Source organism: Pseudophryne corroboree, chromosome 3, assembly GCF_028390025.1.
Source record: "Pseudophryne corroboree isolate aPseCor3 chromosome 3, aPseCor3.hap2, whole genome shotgun sequence".
NCBI lineage: Eukaryota > Metazoa > Chordata > Amphibia > Anura > Myobatrachidae > Pseudophryne > Pseudophryne corroboree.
In genome coordinates this window covers 332,061,565-332,084,283 of record NC_086446.1, presented here as the reverse complement: position 1 = coordinate 332,084,283, position 22,719 = coordinate 332,061,565, and the positions used below count along the sequence as shown (strand labels likewise).

The 22,719-nt window shown below is 36.5% G+C and overlaps 7 non-coding genes across 7 annotated transcripts; all 7 read right to left on the bottom strand.

Moving 5' to 3' along the window:
• Positions 1–7,977: 7,977 nt before the first annotated feature.
• On the bottom strand, positions 7,978–8,049 carry TRNAP-AGG (transfer RNA proline (anticodon AGG)). Its single transcript has one exon. It is a non-coding gene; the product is annotated as a tRNA-Pro (tRNA).
• An 849-nt stretch (positions 8,050–8,898) lies between these two features.
• On the bottom strand, positions 8,899–8,971 carry TRNAP-AGG (transfer RNA proline (anticodon AGG)). Its single transcript has one exon. It is a non-coding gene; the product is annotated as a tRNA-Pro (tRNA).
• A 2,689-nt stretch (positions 8,972–11,660) lies between these two features.
• On the bottom strand, positions 11,661–11,732 carry TRNAP-AGG (transfer RNA proline (anticodon AGG)). The gene has a single exon. It is a non-coding gene; the product is annotated as a tRNA-Pro (tRNA).
• Positions 11,733–14,422: 2,690 nt separating this feature from the next.
• Positions 14,423–14,495, bottom strand: TRNAP-AGG (transfer RNA proline (anticodon AGG)). Its single transcript has one exon. It is a non-coding gene; the product is annotated as a tRNA-Pro (tRNA).
• Positions 14,496–16,263: 1,768 nt separating this feature from the next.
• On the bottom strand, positions 16,264–16,336 carry TRNAP-AGG (transfer RNA proline (anticodon AGG)). Its single transcript has one exon. It is a non-coding gene; the product is annotated as a tRNA-Pro (tRNA).
• A 1,768-nt stretch (positions 16,337–18,104) lies between these two features.
• TRNAP-AGG (transfer RNA proline (anticodon AGG)) lies at positions 18,105–18,177 on the bottom strand. Its single transcript has one exon. It is a non-coding gene; the product is annotated as a tRNA-Pro (tRNA).
• A 3,610-nt stretch (positions 18,178–21,787) lies between these two features.
• On the bottom strand, positions 21,788–21,859 carry TRNAP-AGG (transfer RNA proline (anticodon AGG)). Its single transcript has one exon. It is a non-coding gene; the product is annotated as a tRNA-Pro (tRNA).
• Between the last annotated feature and the right edge of the window lie 860 nt (positions 21,860–22,719).

Below are 22,719 nucleotides of genomic sequence, written 5' to 3'. Positions count from 1 at the left end.
GCCCCCGCCCCATTGCTGTTGGTTTATGCCTTAGAGGACTCGGACGCTCGCATTTGTAAAGCACGGTGTTTTCCTCCGCCTCCGGCTAGCCTGCTGCCCTTCCCCCATGGGAGCCTGCACAGATCATGCAGTAGACAGGGAGGGAATGCAAATGCTGGTTATGTGCAATACACAAACGCCCACTGTAGTACTGTTTTGCTCACTTACAGTACTGTACTGTAGGTTGCATTTAGCGTAAAGAATCGCTCCTGCAGATGTACTTTGATTTACTGTACAGTATGTGAAACCTGTGTGCATCCTTCCATTGGATGTACTGTATTGGAGAGAAATTTTTTTTTTTTAAAGTGAATGTCACGGGAACACATTAAAAATAAGGTTGGCACTTCCTTCCCATTGGTGTTGGTTTACAGTATGCCGTAGTGTACTCGGACGCTCATGTAATTGCATTTCAAAGGCACAGTATTTTCCATCGTCTCCCCCCTACCCCCATCACCCTTCCCCCCTGGGGGCCTGCACAGGGAGGAAATTCAGGTCCTGTGCAATACACAAACGCTGAAGATCTACAGTACTGTTTTGCTCAGTTGGTAGCGTCAGAATACACTCATTTCATTCCCGCTGTTTAGGTGCATTTAGCGTAAAGAATCGCTCCTGCAGATGTACTTTGATTTATGTGAAATCTGTGTGCATCCTTCCATTGACTGTCTTACAGTGTAAATAAAAGAATACAGTGCATTATTACAGAAAAAAAAAAAAAAAAAAGAAAGAAAGCACATCAGGTCTCGAACCCTGGACCCCCAGCGAGGGAGGTGGGAGCCTTCACCCCTAGCCCACGACGCCTCATGAGAGATTTCCAATTTCATGTGTGAAAGTACTGCAAACAGCGGCCGGCCCCCGCCCCATTGCTGTTGGTTTATGCCTTAGAGGACTCGGACACTCGCATTTGTAAAGCACGGTGTTTTCCTCCGCCTCTGGCTAGCCTGCTGCCCTTCCCCCATGGGAGCCTGCACAGATCATGCAGTAGACAGGGAGGGAATGCAAATGCTGGTCATGTGCAATACACAAACGCCCACTGTAGTACTGTTTTGCTCACTTACAGTACTGTACTGTAGGTTGCATTTAGCGTAAAGAATCGCTCCTGCAGATGTACTTTGATTTACTGTACAGTATGTGAAACCTGTGTGCATCCTTCCATTGGATGTACTGTATTGGAGAGAAATTTTTTTTTTTTAAAGTGAATGTCACGGGAACACATTAAAAATAAGGTTGGCACTTCCTTCCCATTGGTGTTGGTTTACAGTATGCCGTAGTGTACTCGGACGCTCATGTAATTGCATTTCAAAGGCACAGTATTTTCCATCGTCTCCCCCCTACCCCCATCACCCTTCCCCCCTGGGGGCCTGCACAGGGAGGAAATTCAGGTCCTGTGCAATACACAAACGCTGAAGATCTACAGTACTGTTTTGCTCAGTTGGTAGCGTCAGAATACACTCATTTCATTCCCGCTGTTTAGGTGCATTTAGCGTAAAGAATCGCTCCTGCAGATGTACTTTGATTTATGTGAAATCTGTGTGCATCCTTCCATTGACTGTCTTACAGTGTAAATAAAAGAATACAGTGCATTATTACAGAAAAAAAAAAAAAAGAAAGAAAGCACATCAGGTCTCGAACCCTGGACCCCCAGCGAGGGAGGTGGGAGCCTTCACCCCTAGCCCACGACGCCTCATGAGAGATTTCCAATTTCATGTGTGAAAGTACTGCAAACAGCGGCCGGCCCCCGCCCCATTGCTGTTGGTTTATGCCTTAGAGGACTCGGACGCTCGCATTTGTAAAGCACGGTGTTTTCCTCCGCCTCCGGCTAGCCTGCTGCCCTTCCCCCATGGGAGCCTGCACAGATCATGCAGTAGACAGGGAGGGAATGCAAATGCTGGTCATGTGCAATACACAAACGCCCACTGTAGTACTGTTTTGCTCACTTACAGTACTGTACTGTAGGTTGCATTTAGCGTAAAGAATCGCTCCTGCAGATGTACTTTGATTTACTGTACAGTATGTGAAACCTGTGTGCATCCTTCCATTGGATGTACTGTATTGGAGAGAAAATTTTTTTTTTTAAAGTGAATGTCACGGGAACACATTAAAAATAAGGTTGGCACTTCCTTCCCATTGGTGTTGGTTTACAGTATGCCGTAGTGTACTCGGACGCTCATGTAATTGCATTTCAAAGGCACAGTATTTTCCATCGTCTCCCCCCTACCCCCATCACCCTTCCCCCCTGGGGGCCTGCACAGGGAGGAAATTCAGGTCCTGTGCAATACACAAACGCTGAAGATCTACAGTACTGTTTTGCTCAGTTGGTAGCGTCAGAATACACTCATTTCATTCCCGCTGTTTAGGTGCATTTAGCGTAAAGAATCGCTCCTGCAGATGTACTTTGATTTATGTGAAATCTGTGTGCATCCTTCCATTGACTGTCTTACAGTGTAAATAAAAGAATACAGTGCATTATTACAGAAAAAAAAAAAAAAAAAGAAAGAAAGCACATCAGGTCTCGAACCCTGGACCCCCAGCGAGGGAGGTGGGAGCCTTCACCCCTAGCCCACGACGCCTCATGAGAGATTTCCAATTTCATGTGTGAAAGTACTGCAAACAGCGGCCGGCCCCCGCCCCATTGCTGTTGGTTTATGCCTTAGAGGACTCGGACGCTCGCATTTGTAAAGCACGGTGTTTTCCTCCGCCTCCGGCTAGCCTGCTGCCCTTCCCCCATGGGAGCCTGCACAGATCATGCAGTAGACAGGGAGGGAATGCAAATGCTGGTTATGTGCAATACACAAACGCCCACTGTAGTACTGTTTTGCTCACTTACAGTACTGTACTGTAGGTTGCATTTAGCGTAAAGAATCGCTCCTGCAGATGTACTTTGATTTACTGTACAGTATGTGAAACCTGTGTGCATCCTTCCATTGGATGTACTGTATTGGAGAGAATTTTTTTTTTTTTAAAGTGAATGTCACGGGAACACATTAAAAATAAGGTTGGCACTTCCTTCCCATTGGTGTTGGTTTACAGTATGCCGTAGTGTACTCGGACGCTCATGTAATTGCATTTCAAAGGCACAGTATTTTCCATCGTCTCCCCCCTACCCCCATCACCCTTCCCCCCTGGGGGCCTGCACAGGGAGGAAATTCAGGTCCTGTGCAATACACAAACGCTGAAGATCTACAGTACTGTTTTGCTCAGTTGGTAGCGTCAGAATACACTCATTTCATTCCCGCTGTTTAGGTGCATTTAGCGTAAAGAATCGCTCCTGCAGATGTACTTTGATTTATGTGAAATCTGTGTGCATCCTTCCATTGACTGTCTTACAGTGTAAATAAAAGAATACAGTGCATTATTACAGAAAAAAAAAAAAAAAAAGAAAGAAAGCACATCAGGTCTCGAACCCTGGACCCCCAGCGAGGGAGGTGGGAGCCTTCACCCCTAGCCCACGACGCCTCATGAGAGATTTCCAATTTCATGTGTGAAAGTACTGCAAACAGCGGCCGGCCCCCGCCCCATTGCTGTTGGTTTATGCCTTAGAGGACTCGGACGCTCGCATTTGTAAAGCACGGTGTTTTCCTCCGCCTCCGGCTAGCCTGCTGCCCTTCCCCCATGGGAGCCTGCACAGATCATGCAGTAGACAGGGAGGGAATGCAAATGCTGGTCATGTGCAATACACAAACGCCCACTGTAGTACTGTTTTGCTCACTTACAGTACTGTACTGTAGGTTGCATTTAGCGTAAAGAATCGCTCCTGCAGATGTACTTTGATTTACTGTACAGTATGTGAAACCTGTGTGCATCCTTCCATTGGATGTACTGTATTGGAGAGAAATTTTTTTTTTTTAAAGTGAATGTCACGGGAACACATTAAAAATAAGGTTGGCACTTCCTTCCCATTGGTGTTGGTTTACAGTATGCCGTAGTGTACTCGGACGCTCATGTAATTGCATTTCAAAGGCACAGTATTTTCCATCGTCTCCCCCCTACCCCCATCACCCTTCCCCCCTGGGGGCCTGCACAGGGAGGAAATTCAGGTCCTGTGCAATACACAAACGCTGAAGATCTACAGTACTGTTTTGCTCAGTTGGTAGCGTCAGAATACACTCATTTCATTCCCGCTGTTTAGGTGCATTTAGCGTAAAGAATCGCTCCTGCAGATGTACTTTGATTTATGTGAAATCTGTGTGCATCCTTCCATTGACTGTCTTACAGTGTAAATAAAAGAATACAGTGCATTATTACAGAAAAAAAAAAAAAAAAAAGAAAGAAAGCACATCAGGTCTCGAACCCTGGACCCCCAGCGAGGGAGGTGGGAGCCTTCACCCCTAGCCCACGACGCCTCATGAGAGATTTCCAATTTCATGTGTGAAAGTACTGCAAACAGCGGCCGGCCCCCGCCCCATTGCTGTTGGTTTATGCCTTAGAGGACTCGGACGCTCGCATTTGTAAAGCACGGTGTTTTCCTCCGCCTCCGGCTAGCCTGCTGCCCTTCCCCCATGGGAGCCTGCACAGATCATGCAGTAGACAGGGAGGGAATGCAAATGCTGGTTATGTGCAATACACAAACGCCCACTGTAGTACTGTTTTGCTCACTTACAGTACTGTACTGTAGGTTGCATTTAGCGTAAAGAATCGCTCCTGCAGATGTACTTTGATTTACTGTACAGTATGTGAAACCTGTGTGCATCCTTCCATTGGATGTACTGTATTGGAGAGAAATTTTTTTTTTTTAAAGTGAATGTCACGGGAACACATTAAAAATAAGGTTGGCACTTCCTTCCCATTGGTGTTGGTTTACAGTATGCCGTAGTGTACTCGGACGCTCATGTAATTGCATTTCAAAGGCACAGTATTTTCCATCGTCTCCCCCCTACCCCCATCACCCTTCCCCCCTGGGGGCCTGCACAGGGAGGAAATTCAGGTCCTGTGCAATACACAAACGCTGAAGATCTACAGTACTGTTTTGCTCAGTTGGTAGCGTCAGAATACACTCATTTCATTCCCGCTGTTTAGGTGCATTTAGCGTAAAGAATCGCTCCTGCAGATGTACTTTGATTTATGTGAAATCTGTGTGCATCCTTCCATTGACTGTCTTACAGTGTAAATAAAAGAATACAGTGCATTATTACAGAAAAAAAAAAAAAAAAAAAAGAAAGAAAGCACATCAGGTCTCGAACCCTGGACCCCCAGCGAGGGAGGTGGGAGCCTTCACCCCTAGCCCACGACGCCTCATGAGAGATTTCCAATTTCATGTGTGAAAGTACTGCAAACAGCGGCCGGCCCCCGCCCCATTGCTGTTGGTTTATGCCTTAGAGGACTCGGACGCTCGCATTTGTAAAGCACGGTGTTTTCCTCCGCCTCCGGCTAGCCTGCTGCCCTTCCCCCATGGGAGCCTGCACAGATCATGCAGTAGACAGGGAGGGAATGCAAATGCTGGTTATGTGCAATACACAAACGCCCACTGTAGTACTGTTTTGCTCACTTACAGTACTGTACTGTAGGTTGCATTTAGCGTAAAGAATCGCTCCTGCAGATGTACTTTGATTTACTGTACAGTATGTGAAACCTGTGTGCATCCTTCCATTGGATGTACTGTATTGGAGAGAAATTTTTTTTTTTTAAAGTGAATGTCACGGGAACACATTAAAAATAAGGTTGGCACTTCCTTCCCATTGGTGTTGGTTTACAGTATGCCGTAGTGTACTCGGACGCTCATGTAATTGCATTTCAAAGGCACAGTATTTTCCATCGTCTCCCCCCTACCCCCATCACCCTTCCCCCCTGGGGGCCTGCACAGGGAGGAAATTCAGGTCCTGTGCAATACACAAACGCTGAAGATCTACAGTACTGTTTTGCTCAGTTGGTAGCGTCAGAATACACTCATTTCATTCCCGCTGTTTAGGTGCATTTAGCGTAAAGAATCGCTCCTGCAGATGTACTTTGATTTATGTGAAATCTGTGTGCATCCTTCCATTGACTGTCTTACAGTGTAAATAAAAGAATACAGTGCATTATTACAGAAAAAAAAAAAAAAAAAAGAAAGAAAGCACATCAGGTCTCGAACCCTAGACCCCCAGCGAGGGAGGTGGGAGCCTTCACCCCTAGCCCACGACGCCTCATGAGAGATTTCCAATTTCATGTGTGAAAGTACTGCAAACAGCGGCCGGCCCCCGCCCCATTGCTGTTGGTTTATGCCTTAGAGGACTCGGACGCTCGCATTTGTAAAGCACGGTGTTTTCCTCCGCCTCCGGCTAGCCCTCCATTCCCATTATGCATTAGCGAACTCAGACGCTCATATATTTTAAAAGCACGGTGTTTATACATTGTACTGTACATTCTTCCTTTTACACAATTACTGTAGTTGCGTCTCCATACACATACTGTACAGTACTCCATACTTTTTCCACCGCCTCCCGTTACGCCTACAGTATTGCCAGAGCTGTAGATCAATCCGCCGCTATACTGTACGATCGAAAGTACTGGATTAGTGGAGCATTAGCGACACAGTGGTGGAGATGTGTAATGCATGATGAGTATCTAGATCGCCTCAACGCGCCTGCCTGTGATGAAACTCAGCTATCGCATTAGCGTGACTAAACGCCCGTCTCGGCGGAGAAACAGTCAAGATAAAGGTGGCTACATCTGTAAGCATACAGACCAAGAAGAAAGAAAAAACAAAAACCTGCTATTAATTGTTGACCTTTTTGTTTGTCAAAAAGAGCCTATTCTTTTAAGCCACTCATTGTTTCTTAAAAAAAAAAGCAAGGTAAGAGAAAAACCTGTAATTTCATTTTGACAGTTTTTTATTTGTCAAAATGAGACATCTTTGAAGCCACTCAAGGTTACTTAGACAAAATGGAATCTACAGTATACCCAATATACCACCAAATGGTTGAGAGTTTACTAAATATGCATAAGTATATATTTTTTGATGGATTTTCAAAAGCAAAATTCACTTGATGCTTTTGACATCAATCAGATAATGGAACCATGGGATTTAAAAGAAACGGAGAAGATGGGCTCGTCCGGGATTTTTAACCCGGGACCTCTCGCACCCTTAGCGAGAATCATACCCCTAGACCAACGAGCCAACTGTTCATGCATTTTCATGTATACTAATGAAATTGGAAGTGAAACTGTTGGAATACATTAGTAAGTATTTTAAAATTCTATCAGATAATAGAACTAAGCACTTTTAAAGAACCTAAGAAAACAGGCTCATTCCAGATATGAACCTGTGGCCTTTTCCACCCAAAGCAAAAATCATACACCCAGACCAACAAGCCACAAGCTAAATAATTTCCTATTCAGATTTTACCATTTTTAAAGTAAAACTCAAATTATTTAATAAAAAAATGCAATAAGCTGGAAAAAAAGATGTTACATTTTAAAAATACAATAACAATTTAAAAATGTATTGGTAGCATAGCTAAAATGTTTCCTTAAGGTAAAATTTTGTCCAAGTAGGCATATTTGGAAAGTTCAGTGCCAAGATTTAGGGGTTCCTTTAGAGTTTGAACTTTTCTGATAGTTGGAACCTAAGACTTGTCTCATACTGTGTGCAACTTAAGCATACAGACCAAGAAGAAAGAAAAAAACAAAAACCTGCAATTAATTGTTGACCTTTTTGTTTGTCAAAAAGAGCCTATTCTTTTAAGCCACTCATTGTTTCTTAGAAAAAAGCAAGGTAAGAGAAAAACCTGTAAATTCATTTTGACAGTTTTTTATTTGTCAAAATGAGACTTCTTTGAAGCCACTCAAGGTTACTTAGACAAAATGGAATCTACAGTATACCCAATATACCACCAAATGGTTGACAGTTTACTAAATATGCATAAGTATTTATTTTTTGATGGATTTTCAAAAGCAAAATTCACTTGATGCTTTTGACATCAATCAGATAATGGAACCATGGGATTTAAAAGAACCGGAGAAGATGGGCTCGTCTGGGATTTGAACCCGGGACCTCTCGCACCCTAAGCGAGAATCATACCCCTATACCAACGAGCCAACTGTTCATGCATTTTCATGTATACTAATGAAATTGGAAGTGAAACTGTTGGAATACATTAGTACGTATTTTAAAATACTATCAGATAATAGAACTAAGCACTTTTATAGAACCTGAGAAAACAGGCTTATCCAGAATATGAACCTGGTGACTTTTCCACTCAAAGCAAAAATCATACACCCAGACCAACAAGCCACAAGCTAAATAATTTCTTATTCAGATTTTACCATTTTTAAAGTAAAACTCAAATTATTTAATAAAAAAAATGCAATAAGCTGTAAAAAATGATGATACATTTTAAAAATACCATAACAATTTAAAAATGTATTGGTAGCATAGCTAAAATGTTTCCTTAAGGTAATTTTTTGTCCAAGTATGCATATTTGGAAAGTTCAGTGCCAAGATTTAGGGGTTCCTATAGAGTTTGAACTTTTCTGATAGTTGGAACCTAAGACTTGTCTCATACTGTGTGCAACTTAAGCATACAGACCAAGAAGAAAGAAAAAAACAAAAACCTGCAATTAATTCTTGACCTTTTTGTTTGTCAAAAAGAGCCTATTCTTTTAAGCCACTCATTGTTTCTTAGAAAAAAGCAAGGTAAGAGAAAAACCTGTAATTTCATTTTGACAGTTTTTTATTTGTCAAAATGAGACTTCTTTGAAGCCACTCAAGGTTACTTAGACAAAATGGAATCTACAGTATACCCAATATACCACCAAATGGTTGACAGTTTACTAAATATGCATAAGTATTTATTTTTTGATGGATTTTCAAAAGCAAAATTCACTTGATGCTTTTGACATCAATCAGATAATGGAACCATGGGATTTAAAGGAACCGGAGAAGATGGGCTCGTCCGGGATTTTTAACCCGGGACCTCTCGCACCCTAAGCGAGAATCATACCCCTAGACCAACGAGCCAACTGTTCATGCATTTTCATGTATACTAATGAAATTGGAAGTGAAACTGTTGGAATACATTAGTAAGTATTTTAAAATACTATCAGATAATAGAACTAAGCACTTTTAAAGAACCTGAGAAAACAGGCTAATCCAGGATATGAACCTGGGTCATTTTCCACCCAAAGCAAAAATCATACACCCAGACCAACAAGCCACAAGCTAAATAATTTCTTATTCAGATTTTACCATTTTTAAAGTAAAACTCAAATTATTTAATAAAAAAATGCAATAAGCTGGAAAAAAGATGTTACATTTTAAAAATACCATAACAATTTTAAAATGTATTGGTAGCATAGCTAAAATGTTTCCTTAAGGTAAATTTTTGTCCAAGTAGGCATATTTGGAAAGTTCAGTGCAAAGATTTAGGGGTTCCTATAGAGTTTGAAGTTTTCTGATAGTTGGAACCTAAGACTTGTCTCATACTGTGTGCAACTTAAGCATACAGACCAAGAAGAAAGAAAAAAACAAAAACCTGCAATTAATTGTTGACCTTTTTGTTTGTCAGAAAGAGCCTATTCTTTTAAGCCACTCATTGTTTCTTAGAGAAAAGCAAGGTAAGAGAAAAAACTGTAATTTCATTTTGACAGTTTTTTATTTGTCAAAATGAGACTTCTTTGAAGCCACTCAAGGTTACTTAGACAAAATGGAATCTACAGTATACCCAATATACCGCCAAATTGTTGACAGTTTACTAAATATGCATAAGTATATATTTTTTGATGTATTTTCAAAAGCAAAATTTACTTGATGCTTTTGACATCAATCAGATAATGGAACCATGAGATTTAAAAGAACCTGAGAAGATGGGCTCGTCCAGGATTTGAACCATGGACCTCTCGTACCCTAAACGAAAATCATACTCCTAGACCAACGAGCCAACTGCTCATGGTTTTTCATGTATACTAATGAAATTGGAAGTGAAACTGTTGGAATACATTAGTACGTATTTTAAAATACTATCAGATAATAGAACTAAGCACTTTTATAGAACCTGAGAAAACAGGCATATCCAGGATATGAACCTGGTGACTTTTCCACTCAAAGCAAAAATCATACACCCAGACCAACAAGCCACAAGCTAAATAATTTCTTATTCAGATTTTACCATTTTTAAAGTAAAACTCAAATTATTTAATAAAAAAAATGCAATAAGCTGGAAAAAATTATGTTACATTTTAAAAATACCATAACAATTTAAAAATGTATTGGTAGCATAGCTAAAATGTTTCCTTAAGGTAAATTTTTGTCCAAGTATGCATATTTGGAAAGTTCAGTGCAAAGATTTAGGGGTTCCTATAGAGTTTGAACTTTTCTGATAGTTGGAACCTAAGACTTGTCTCATACTGTGTGCAACTTAAGCATACAGACCAAGAAGGAAGAAAAAAACAAAAACCTGCAATTAATTGTTGACGTTTTTGTTTGTCAAAAAGAGCCTATTCTTTTAAGCCACTCATTGTTTCTTAGAGAAAAGCAAGGTAAGAGAAAAACCTGTAATTTCATTTTGACAGTTTTTTATTTGTCAAAATGAGACATCTTTGAAGCCACTCAAGGTTACTTAGACAAAATGGAATCTACAGTATACCCAATATACCACCAAATGGTTGAGAGTTTACTAAATATGCATAAGTATATATTTTTTGATGGATTTTCAAAAGCAAAATTCACTTGATGCTTTTGACATCAATCAGATAATGGAACCATGGGATTTAAAAGAAACGGAGAAGATGGGCTCGTCCGGGATTTTTAACCCGGGACCTCTCGCACCCTTAGCGAGAATCATACCCCTAGACCAACGAGCCAACTGTTCATGCATTTTCATGTATACTAATGAAATTGGAAGTGAAACTGTTGGAATACATTAGTAAGTATTTTAAAATTCTATCAGATAATAGAACTAAGCACTTTTAAAGAACCTAAGAAAACAGGCTCATTCCAGATATGAACCTGTGGCCTTTTCCACCCAAAGCAAAAATCATACACCCAGACCAACAAGCCACAAGCTAAATAATTTCTTATTCAGATTTTACCATTTTTAAAGTAAAACTCAAATTATTTAATAAAAAAATGCAATAAGCTGGAAAAAAAGATGTTACATTTTAAAAATACAATAACAATTTAAAAATGTATTGGTAGCATAGCTAAAATGTTTCCTTAAGGTAAAATTTTGTCCAAGTAGGCATATTTGGAAAGTTCAGTGCCAAGATTTAGGGGTTCCTTTAGAGTTTGAACTTTTCTGATAGTTGGAACCTAAGACTTGTCTCATACTGTGTGCAACTTAAGCATACAGACCAAGAAGAAAGAAAAAAACAAAAACCTGCAATTAATTGTTGACCTTTTTGTTTGTCAAAAAGAGCCTATTCTTTTAAGCCACTCATTGTTTCTTAGAAAAAAGCAAGGTAAGAGAAAAACCTGTAAATTCATTTTGACAGTTTTTTATTTGTCAAAATGAGACTTCTTTGAAGCCACTCAAGGTTACTTAGACAAAATGGAATCTACAGTATACCCAATATACCACCAAATGGTTGACAGTTTACTAAATATGCATAAGTATTTATTTTTTGATGGATTTTCAAAAGCAAAATTCACTTGATGCTTTTGACATCAATCAGATAATGGAACCATGGGATTTAAAAGAACCGGAGAAGATGGGCTCGTCTGGGATTTGAACCCGGGACCTCTCGCACCCTAAGCGAGAATCATACCCCTATACCAACGAGCCAACTGTTCATGCATTTTCATGTATACTAATGAAATTGGAAGTGAAACTGTTGGAATACATTAGTAAGTATTTTAAAATACTATCAGATAATAGAACTAAGCACTTTTAAAGAACCTGAGAAAACAGGCTAATCCAGGATATGAACCTGGGGCATTTTCCACCCAAAGCAAAAATCATACACCCAGACCAACAAGCCACAAGCTAAATAATTTCTTATTCAGATTTTACCATTTTTAAAGTAAAAATAAAATTATTTAATAAAAAAAATGCAATAAGCTGGAAAAAAAGAAGTTACTTTTTAAAAATACCATAACAATTTAAAAATGTATTGGTAGCATAGTTAAAATGTTTCCTTAAGGTACATTTTTGTCTAAGTATGCATATTTGGAAAGTTCAGTGCCAAGATTTAGGGGTTCCTATAGAGTTTGAACTTTTCTGATAGTTGGAACCTAAGACTTGTCTCATACTGTGTGCAACTTATGCATACAGACCAAGAAGAAAGAAAAAAACAAAAACCTGCAATTAATTGTTGACCTTTTTGTTTGTCAAAAAGAGCCTATTCTTTTAAGCCACTCATTGTTTCTTAGAAAAAAGCAAGGTAAGAGAAAAAACTGTAATTTCATTTTGACAGTTTTTTATTTGTCAAAATGAGACTTCTTTGAAGCCACTCAAGGTTACTTAGACAAAATGGAATCTACAGTATACCCAATATACCACCAAATGGTTGACAGTTTACTAAATATGCATAAGTATATATTTTTTGATGTATTTTCAAAAGCAAAATTTACTTGATGCTTTTGACATCAATCAGATAATGGAACCATGGGATTTAAAAGAACCTGAGAAGATGGGCTCGTCCAGGATTTGAACCCTGGATTTCTCACACTCTAAACGAGAATCATACCCCTAGACCAACGAGCCAACTGTTCATACTTTTTCATGTATACTAATGAAATTGGAAGTGAAACTGTTGGAATACATTAGTACGTATTTTAAAATACTATCAGATAATAGAACTAAGCACTTTTAAAGAACCTGAGAAAACAGGCTTATCCAGGATATGAACCTGGTGCCTTTTCCACTCAAAGCAAAAATCATACACCCAGACCAACAAGCCACAAGCTAAATAATTTCTTATTCAGATTTTACCATTTTTAAAGTAAAACTCAAATTATTTAATAAAAAAAATGCAATAAGCTGGAAAAAATGATGTTACATTTTAAAAATACCATTACAATTTAAAAATGTATTGGTAGCATAGCTAAAATGTTTCCTTAAGGTATTTTTTTGTCCAAGTATGCATATTTGGAAAGTTCAGTGCCAAGATTTAGGGGTTCCTATAGAGTTTGAACTTTTCTGATAGTTGGAACCTAAGACTTGTCTCATACTGTGTGCAACTTAAGCATACAGACCAAGAAGAAAGAAAAAACAAAAACCTGCAATTAATTGTTGACCTTTTTGTTTGTCAAAAAGAGCCTATTCTTTTAAGCCACTCATTGTTTCTTAGAAAAAAGCAAGGTAAGAGAAAAAACTGTAATTTTATTTTGACAGTTTTTTATTTGTCAAAATGAGACTTCTTTGAAGCCACTCAAGGTTACTTAGACAAAATGGAATCTACAGTATACCCAATATACCACCAAATGGTTGACAGTTTACTAAATATGCATAAGTATATATTTTTTGATGGATTTTCAAAAGCAAAATTCACTTGATGCTTTTGACATCAATCAGATAATGGAACCATGAGATTTAAAAGAACCTGAGAAGATGGGCTCGTCCAGGATTTGAACCATGGACCTCTCGTACCCTAAACGAAAATCATACTCCTAGACCAACGAGCCAACTGCTCATGGTTTTTCATGTATACTAATGAAATTGGAAGTGAAACTGTTGGAATACATTAGTACGTATTTTAAAATACTATCAGATAATAGAACTAAGCACTTTTATAGAACCTGAGAAAACAGGCTTATCCAGGATATGAACCTGGTGACTTTTCCACTCAAAGCAAAAATCATACACCCAGACCAACAAGCCACAAGCTAAATAATTTCTTATTCAGATTTTACCATTTTTAAAGTAAAACTCAAATTATTTAATAAAAAAAATGCAATAAGCTGGAAAAAATGATGATACATTTTAAAAATACCATAACAATTTAAAAATGTATTGGTAGCATAGCTAAAATGTTTCCTTAAGGTAATTTTTTGTCCAAGTATGCATATTTGGAAAGTTCAGTGCCAAGATTTAGGGGTTCCTATAGAGTTTGAACTTTTCTGATAGTTGGAACCTAAGACTTATCTCATACTGTGTGCAACTTAAGCATACAGACCAAGAAGAAAGAAAAAAACAAAAACCTGCAATTAATTGTTGACCTTTTTGTTTGTCAAAAAGAGCCTATTCTTTTAAGCCACTCATTGTTTCTTAGAAAAAAGCAAGGTAAGAGAAAAACCTGTAATTTCATTTTGACAGTTTTTTATTTGTCAAAATGAGACTTCTTTGAAGCCACTCAAGGTTACTTAGACAAAATGGAATCTACAGTATACCCAATATACCACCAAATGGTTGACAGTTTACTAAATATGCATAAGTATTTATTTTTTGATGGATTTTCAAAAGCAAAATTCACTTGATGCTTTTGACATCAATCAGATAATGGAACCATGGGATTTAAAGGAACCGGAGAAGATGGGCTCGTCCGGGATTTTTAACCCGGGACCTCTCGCACCCTAAGCGAGAATCATACCCCTAGACCAACGAGCCAACTGTTCATGCATTTTCATGTATACTAATGAAATTGGAAGTGAAACTGTTGGAATACATTAGTAAGTATTTTAAAATACTATCATATAATAGAACTAAGCACTTTTAAAGAACCTGAGAAAACAGGCTAATCCAGGATATGAACCTGGGGCATTTTCCACCCAAAGCAAAAATCATACACCCAGACCAACAAGCCACAAGCTAAATAATTTCTTATTCAGATTTTAGCATTTTTAAAGTAAAACTCAAATTATTTAATAAAAAAATGCAATAAGCTGGAAAAAAGATGTTACATTTTAAAAATACCATAACAATTTTAAAATGTATTGGTAGCATAGCTAAAATGTTTCCTTAAGGTAAATTTTTGTCCAAGTAGGCATATTTGGAAAGTTCAGTGCAAAGATTTAGGGGTTCCTATAGAGTTTGACCTTTTCTGATAGTTGGAACCTAAGACTTGTCTCATACTGTGTGCAACTTAAGCATACAGACCAAGAAGAAAGAAAAAAACAAAAACCTGCAATTAATTGTTGACCTTTTTGTTTGTCAGAAAGAGCCTATTCTTTTAAGCCACTCATTGTTTCTTAGAGAAAAGCAAGGTGAGAGAAAAAACTGTAATTTCATTTTGACAGTTTTTTATTTGTCAAAATGAGACTTCTTTGAAGCCACTCAAGGTTACTTAGACAAAATGGAATCTACAGTATACCCAATATACCACCAAATTGTTGACAGTTTACTAAATATGCATAAGTATATATTTTTTGATGTATTTTCAAAAGCAAAATTTACTTGATGCTTTTGACATCAATCAGATAATGGAACCATGAGATTTAAAAGAACCTGAGAAGATGGGCTCGTCCAGGATTTGAACCATGGACCTCTCGTACCCTAAACGAAAATCATACTCCTAGACCAACGAGCCAACTGCTCATGGTTTTTCATGTATACTAATGAAATTGGAAGTGAAACTGTTGGAATACATTAGTACGTATTTTAAAATACTATCAGATAATAGAACTAAGCACTTTTATAGAACCTGAGAAAACAGGCATATCCAGGATATGAACCTGGTGACTTTTCCACTCAAAGCAAAAATCATACACCCAGACCAACAAGCCACTAGCTAAATAATTTCTTATTCAGATTTTACCATTTTTAAAGTAAAACTCAAATTATTTAATAAAAAAAATGCAATAAGCTGGAAAAAATGATGTTACATTTTAAAAATACCATAACAATTTAAAAATGTATTGGTAGCATAGCTAAAATGTTTCCTTAAGGTAATTTTTTGTCCAAGTATGCATATTTGGAAAGTTCAGTGCCAAGATTTAGGGGTTCCTATAGAGTTTGAACTTTTCTGATAGTTGGAACCTAAGACTTGTCTCATACTGTGTGCAACTTAAGCATACAGACCAAGAAGAAAGAAAAAAACAAAAACCTGCAATTAATTCTTGACCTTTTTGTTTGTCAAAAAGAGCCTATTCTTTTAAGCCACTCATTGTTTCTTAGAAAAAAGCAAGGTAAGAGAAAAACCTGTAATTTCATTTTGACAGGTTTTTATTTGTCAAAATAAGACTTCTTTGAAGCCACTCAAGGTTACTTAGACAAAATGGAATCTACAGTATACCCAATATACCACCAAATGGTTGACAGTTTACTAAATATGCATAAGTATATATTTTTTGATGTATTTTCAAAAGCAAAATTTACTTGATGCTTTTGACATCAATCAGATAATGGAACCATGGGATTTAAAGGAACCGGAGAAGATGGGCTCGTCCGGGATTTTTAACCCGGGACCTCTCGCACCCTAAGCGAGAATCATACCCCTAGACCAACGAGCCAACTGTTCATGCATTTTCATGTATACTAATGAAATTGGAAGTGAAACTGTTGGAATACATTAGTAAGTATTTTAAAATACTATCATATAATAGAACTAAGCACTTTTAAAGAACCTGAGAAAACAGGCTAATCCAAGATATGAACCTTGGTCATTTTCCACCCAAAGCAAAAATCATACACCCAGACCAACAAGCCACAAGCTAAATAATTTCTTATTCAGATTTTACCATTTTTAAAGTAAAACTCAAATTATTTAATAAAAAAATGCAATAAGCTGGAAAAAAGATGTTACATTTTAAAAATACCATAACAATTTTAAAATGTATTGGTAGCATAGCTAAAATGTTTCCTTAAGGTAAATTTTTGTCCAAGTAGGCATATTTGGAAAGTTCAGTGCAAAGATTTAGGGGTTCCTATAGAGTTTGAAGTTTTCTGATAGTTGGAACCTAAGACTTGTCTCATACTGTGTGCAACTTAAGCATACAGACCAAGAAGAAAGAAAAAAACAAAAACCTGCAATTAATTGTTGACCTTTTTGTTTGTCAGAAAGAGCCTATTCTTTTAAGCCACTCATTGTTTCTTAGAGAAAAGCAAGGTGAGAGAAAAAACTGTAATTTCATTTTGACAGTTTTTTATTTGTCAAAATGAGACTTCTTTGAAGCCACTCAAGGTTACTTAGACAAAATGGAATCTACAGTATACCCAATATACCACCAAATTGTTGACAGTTTACTAAATATGCATAAGTATATATTTTTTGATGTATTTTCAAAAGCAAAATTTACTTGATGCTTTTGACATCAATCAGATAATGGAACCATGAGATTTAAAAGAACCTGAGAAGATGGGCTCGTCCAGGATTTGAACCATGGACCTCTCGTACCCTAAACGAAAATCATACTCCTAGACCAACGAGCCAACTGCTCATGGTTTTTCATGTATACTAATGAAATTGGAAGTGAAACTGTTGGAATACATTAGTACGTATTTTAAAATACTATCAGATAATAGAACTAAGCACTTTTATAGAACCTGAGAAAACAGGCATATCCAGGATATGAACCTGGTGACTTTTCCACTCAAAGCAAAAATCATACACCCAGACCAACAAGCCACTAGCTAAATAATTTCTTATTCAGATTTTACCATTTTTAAAGTAAAACTCAAATTATTTAATAAAAAAAATGCAATAAGCTGGAAAAAATGATGTTACATTTTAAAAATACCATAACAATTTAAAAATGTATTGGTAGCATAGCTAAAATGTTTCCTTAAGGTAATTTTTTGTCCAAGTATGCATATTTGGAAAGTTCAGTGCCAAGATTTAGGGGTTCCTATAGAGTTTGAACTTTTCTGATAGTTGGAACCTAAGACTTGTCTCATACTGTGTGCAACTTAAGCATACAGACCAAGAAGAAAGAAAAAAACAAAAACCTGCAATTAATTCTTGACCTTTTTGTTTGTCAAAAAGAGCCTATTCTTTTAAGCCACTCATTGTTTCTTAGAAAAAAGCAAGGTAAGAGAAAAACCTGTAATTTCATTTTGACAGGTTTTTATTTGTCAAAATAAGACTTCTTTGAAGCCACTCAAGGTTACTTAGACAAAATGGAATCTACAGTATACCCAATATACCACCAAATGGTTGACAGTTTACTAAATATGCATAAGTATATATTTTTTGATGTATTTTCAAAAGCAAAATTTACTTGATGCTTTTGACATCAATCAGATAATGGAACCATGGGATTTAAAGGAACCGGAGAAGATGGGCTCGTCCGGGATTTTTAACCCGGGACCTCTCGCACCCTAAGCGAGAATCATACCCCTAGACCAACGAGCCAACTGTTCATGCATTTTCATGTATACTAATGAAATTGGAAGTGAAACTGTTGGAATACATTAGTAAGTATTTTAAAATACTATCATATAATAGAACTAAGCACTTTTAAAGAACCTGAGAAAACAGGCTAATCCAGGATATGAACCTGGGTCATTTTCCACCCAAAGCAAAAATCATACACCCAGACCAACAAGCCACAAGCTAAATAATTTCTTATTCAGATTTTACCATTTTTAAAGTAAAACTCAAATTATTTAATAAAAAAATGCAATAAGCTGGAAAAAAGATGTTACATTTTAAAAATACCATAACAATTTTAAAATGTATTGGTAGCATAGCTAAAATGTTTCCTTAAGGTAAATTTTTGTCCAAGTAGGCATATTTGGAAAGTTCAGTGCAAAGATTTAGGGGTTCCTATAGAGTTTGAAGTTTTCTGATAGTTGGAACCTAAGACTTGTCTCATACTGTGTGCAACTTAAGCATACAGACCAAGAAGAAAGAAAAAAACAAAAACCTGCAATTAATTGTTGACCTTTTTGTTTGTCAGAAAGAGCCTATTCTTTTAAGCCACTCATTGTTTCTTAGAGAAAAGCAAGGTAAGAGAAAAAACTGTAATTTCATTTTGACAGTTTTTTATTTGTCAAAATGAGACTTCTTTGAAGCCACTCAAGGTTACTTAGACAAAATGGAATCTACAGTATACCCAATATACCGCCAAATTGTTGACAGTTTACTAAATATGCATAAGTATATATTTTTTGATGTATTTTCAAAAGCAAAATTTACTTGATGCTTTTGACATCAATCAGATAATGGAACCATGAGATTTAAAAGAACCTGAGAAGATGGGCTCGTCCAGGATTTGAACCATGGACCTCTCGTACCCTAAACGAAAATCATACTCCTAGACCAACGAGCCAACTGCTCATGGTTTTTCATGTATACTAATGAAATTGGAAGTGAAACTGTTGGAATACATTAGTACGTATTTTAAAATACTATCAGATAATAGAACTAAGCACTTTTATAGAACCTGAGAAAACAGGCATATCCAGGATATGAACCTGGTGACTTTTCCACTCAAAGCAAAAATCATACACCCAGACCAACAAGCCACAAGCTAAATAATTTCTTATTCAGATTTTACCATTTTTAAAGTAAAACTCAAATTATTTAATAAAAAAAATGCAATAAGCTGGAAAAAATGATGTTACATTTTAAAAATACCATAACAATTTAAAAATGTATTGGTAGCATAGCTAAAATGTTTCCTTAAGGTAAATTTTTGTCCAAGTATGCATATTTGGAAAGTTCAGTGCAAAGATTTAGGGGTTCCTATAGAGTTTGAACTTTTCTGATAGTTGGAACCTAAGACTTGTCTCATACTGTGTGCAACTTAAGCATACAGACCAAGAAGGAAGAAAAAAACAAAAACCTGCAATTAATTGTTGACGTTTTTGTTTGTCAAAAAGAGCCTATTCTTTTAAGCCACTCATTGTTTCTTAGAGAAAAGCAAGGTAAGAGAAAAACCTGTAATTTCATTTTGACAGGTTTTTATTTGTCAAAATGAGACATCTTTGAAGCCACTCAAGGTTACTTAGACAAAATGGAATCTACAGTATACCCAATATACCGCCAAATTGTTGACAGTTTACTAAATATGCATAAGTATATATTTTTTGATGTATTTTCAAAAGCAAAATTTACTTGATGCTTTTGACATCAATCAGATAATGGAACCATGAGATTTAAAAGAACCTGAGAAGATGGGCTCGTCCAGGATTTGAACCATGGACCTCTCGTACCCTAAACGAAAATCATACTCCTAGACCAACGAGCCAACTGCTCATGGTTTTTCATGTATACTAATGAAATTGGAAGTGAAACTGTTGGAATACATTAGTACGTATTTTAAAATACTATCAGATAATAGAACTAAGCACTTTTATAGAACCTGAGAAAACAGGCATATCCAGGATATGAACCTGGTGACTTTTCCACTCAAAGCAAAAATCATACACCCAGACCAACAAGCCACAAGCTAAATAATTTCTTATTCAGATTTTACCATTTTTAAAGTAAAACTCAAATTATTTAATAAAAAAAATGCAATAAGCTGGAAAAAATTATGTTACATTTTAAAAATACCATAACAATTTAAAAATGTATTGGTAGCATAGCTAAAATGTTTCCTTAAGGTAAATTTTTGTCCAAGTATGCATATTTGGAAAGTTCAGTGCAAAGATTTAGGGGTTCCTATAGAGTTTGAACTTTTCTGATAGTTGGAACCTAAGACTTGTCTCATACTGTGTGCAACTTAAGCATACAGACCAAGAAGGAAGAAAAAAACAAAAACCTGCAATTAATTGTTGACGTTTTTGTTTGTCAAAAAGAGCCTATTCTTTTAAGCCACTCATTGTTTCTTAGAGAAAAGCAAGGTAAGAGAAAAACCTGTAATTTCATTTTGACAGTTTTTTATTTGTCAAAATGAGACATCTTTGAAGCCACTCAAGGTTACTTAGACAAAATGGAATCTACAGTATACCCAATATACCACCAAATGGTTGAGAGTTTACTAAATATGCATAAGTATATATTTTTTGATGGATTTTCAAAAGCAAAATTCACTTGATGCTTTTGACATCAATCAGATAATGGAACCATGGGATTTAAAAGAAACGGAGAAGATGGGCTCGTCCGGGATTTTTAACCCGGGACCTCTCGCACCCTTAGCGAGAATCATACCCCTAGACCAACGAGCCAACTGTTCATGCATTTTCATGTATACTAATGAAATTGGAAGTGAAACTGTTGGAATACATTAGTAAGTATTTTAAAATTCTATCAGATAATAGAACTAAGCACTTTTAAAGAACCTAAGAAAACAGGCTCATTCCAGATATGAACCTGTGGCCTTTTCCACCCAAAGCAAAAATCATACACCCAGACCAACAAGCCACAAGCTAAATAATTTCTTATTCAGATTTTACCATTTTTAAAGTAAAACTCAAATTATTTAATAAAAAAATGCAATAAGCTGGAAAAAAAGATGTTACATTTTAAAAATACAATAACAATTTAAAAATGTATTGGTAGCATAGCTAAAATGTTTCCTTAAGGTAAAATTTTGTCCAAGTAGGCATATTTGGAAAGTTCAGTGCCAAGATTTAGGGGTTCCTTTAGAGTTTGAACTTTTCTGATAGTTGGAACCTAAGACTTGTCTCATACTGTGTGCAACTTAAGCATACAGACCAAGAAGAAAGAAAAAAACAAAAACCTGCAATTAATTGTTGACCTTTTTGTTTGTCAAAAAGAGCCTATTCTTTTAAGCCACTCATTGTTTCTTAGAAAAAAGCAAGGTAAGAGAAAAACCTGTAAATTCATTTTGACAGTTTTTTATTTGTCAAAATGAGACTTCTTTGAAGCCACTCAAGGTTACTTAGACAAAATGGAATCTACAGTATACCCAATATACCACCAAATGGTTGACAGTTTACTAAATATGCATAAGTATTTATTTTTTGATGGATTTTCAAAAGCAAAATTCACTTGATGCTTTTGACATCAATCAGATAATGGAACCATGGGATTTAAAAGAACCGGAGAAGATGGGCTCGTCTGGGATTTGAACCCGGGACCTCTCGCACCCTAAGCGAGAATCATACCCCTATACCAACGAGCCAACTGTTCATGCATTTTCATGTATACTAATGAAATTGGAAGTGAAACTGTTGGAATACATTAGTAAGTATTTTAAAATACTATCAGATAATAGAACTAAGCACTTTTAAAGAACCTGAGAAAACAGGCTAATCCAGGATATGAACCTGGGGCATTTTCCACCCAAAGCAAAAATCATACACCCAGACCAACAAGCCACAAGCTAAATAATTTCTTATTCAGATTTTACCATTTTTAAAGTAAAAATAAAATTATTTAATAAAAAAAATGCAATAAGCTGGAAAAAAAGAAGTTACTTTTTAAAAATACCATAACAATTTAAAAATGTATTGGTAGCATAGTTAAAATGTTTCCTTAAGGTACATTTTTGTCTAAGTATGCATATTTGGAAAGTTCAGTGCCAAGATTTAGGGGTTCCTATAGAGTTTGAACTTTTCTGATAGTTGGAACCTAAGACTTGTCTCATACTGTGTGCAACTTATGCATACAGACCAAGAAGAAAGAAAAAAACAAAAACCTGCAATTAATTGTTGACCTTTTTGTTTGTCAAAAAGAGCCTATTCTTTTAAGCCACTCATTGTTTCTTAGAAAAAAGCAAGGTAAGAGAAAAAACTGTAATTTCATTTTGACAGTTTTTTATTTGTCAAAATGAGACTTCTTTGAAGCCACTCAAGGTTACTTAGACAAAATGGAATCTACAGTATACCCAATATACCACCAAATGGTTGACAGTTTACTAAATATGCATAAGTATATATTTTTTGATGTATTTTCAAAAGCAAAATTTACTTGATGCTTTTGACATCAATCAGATAATGGAACCATGGGATTTAAAAGAACCTGAGAAGATGGGCTCGTCCA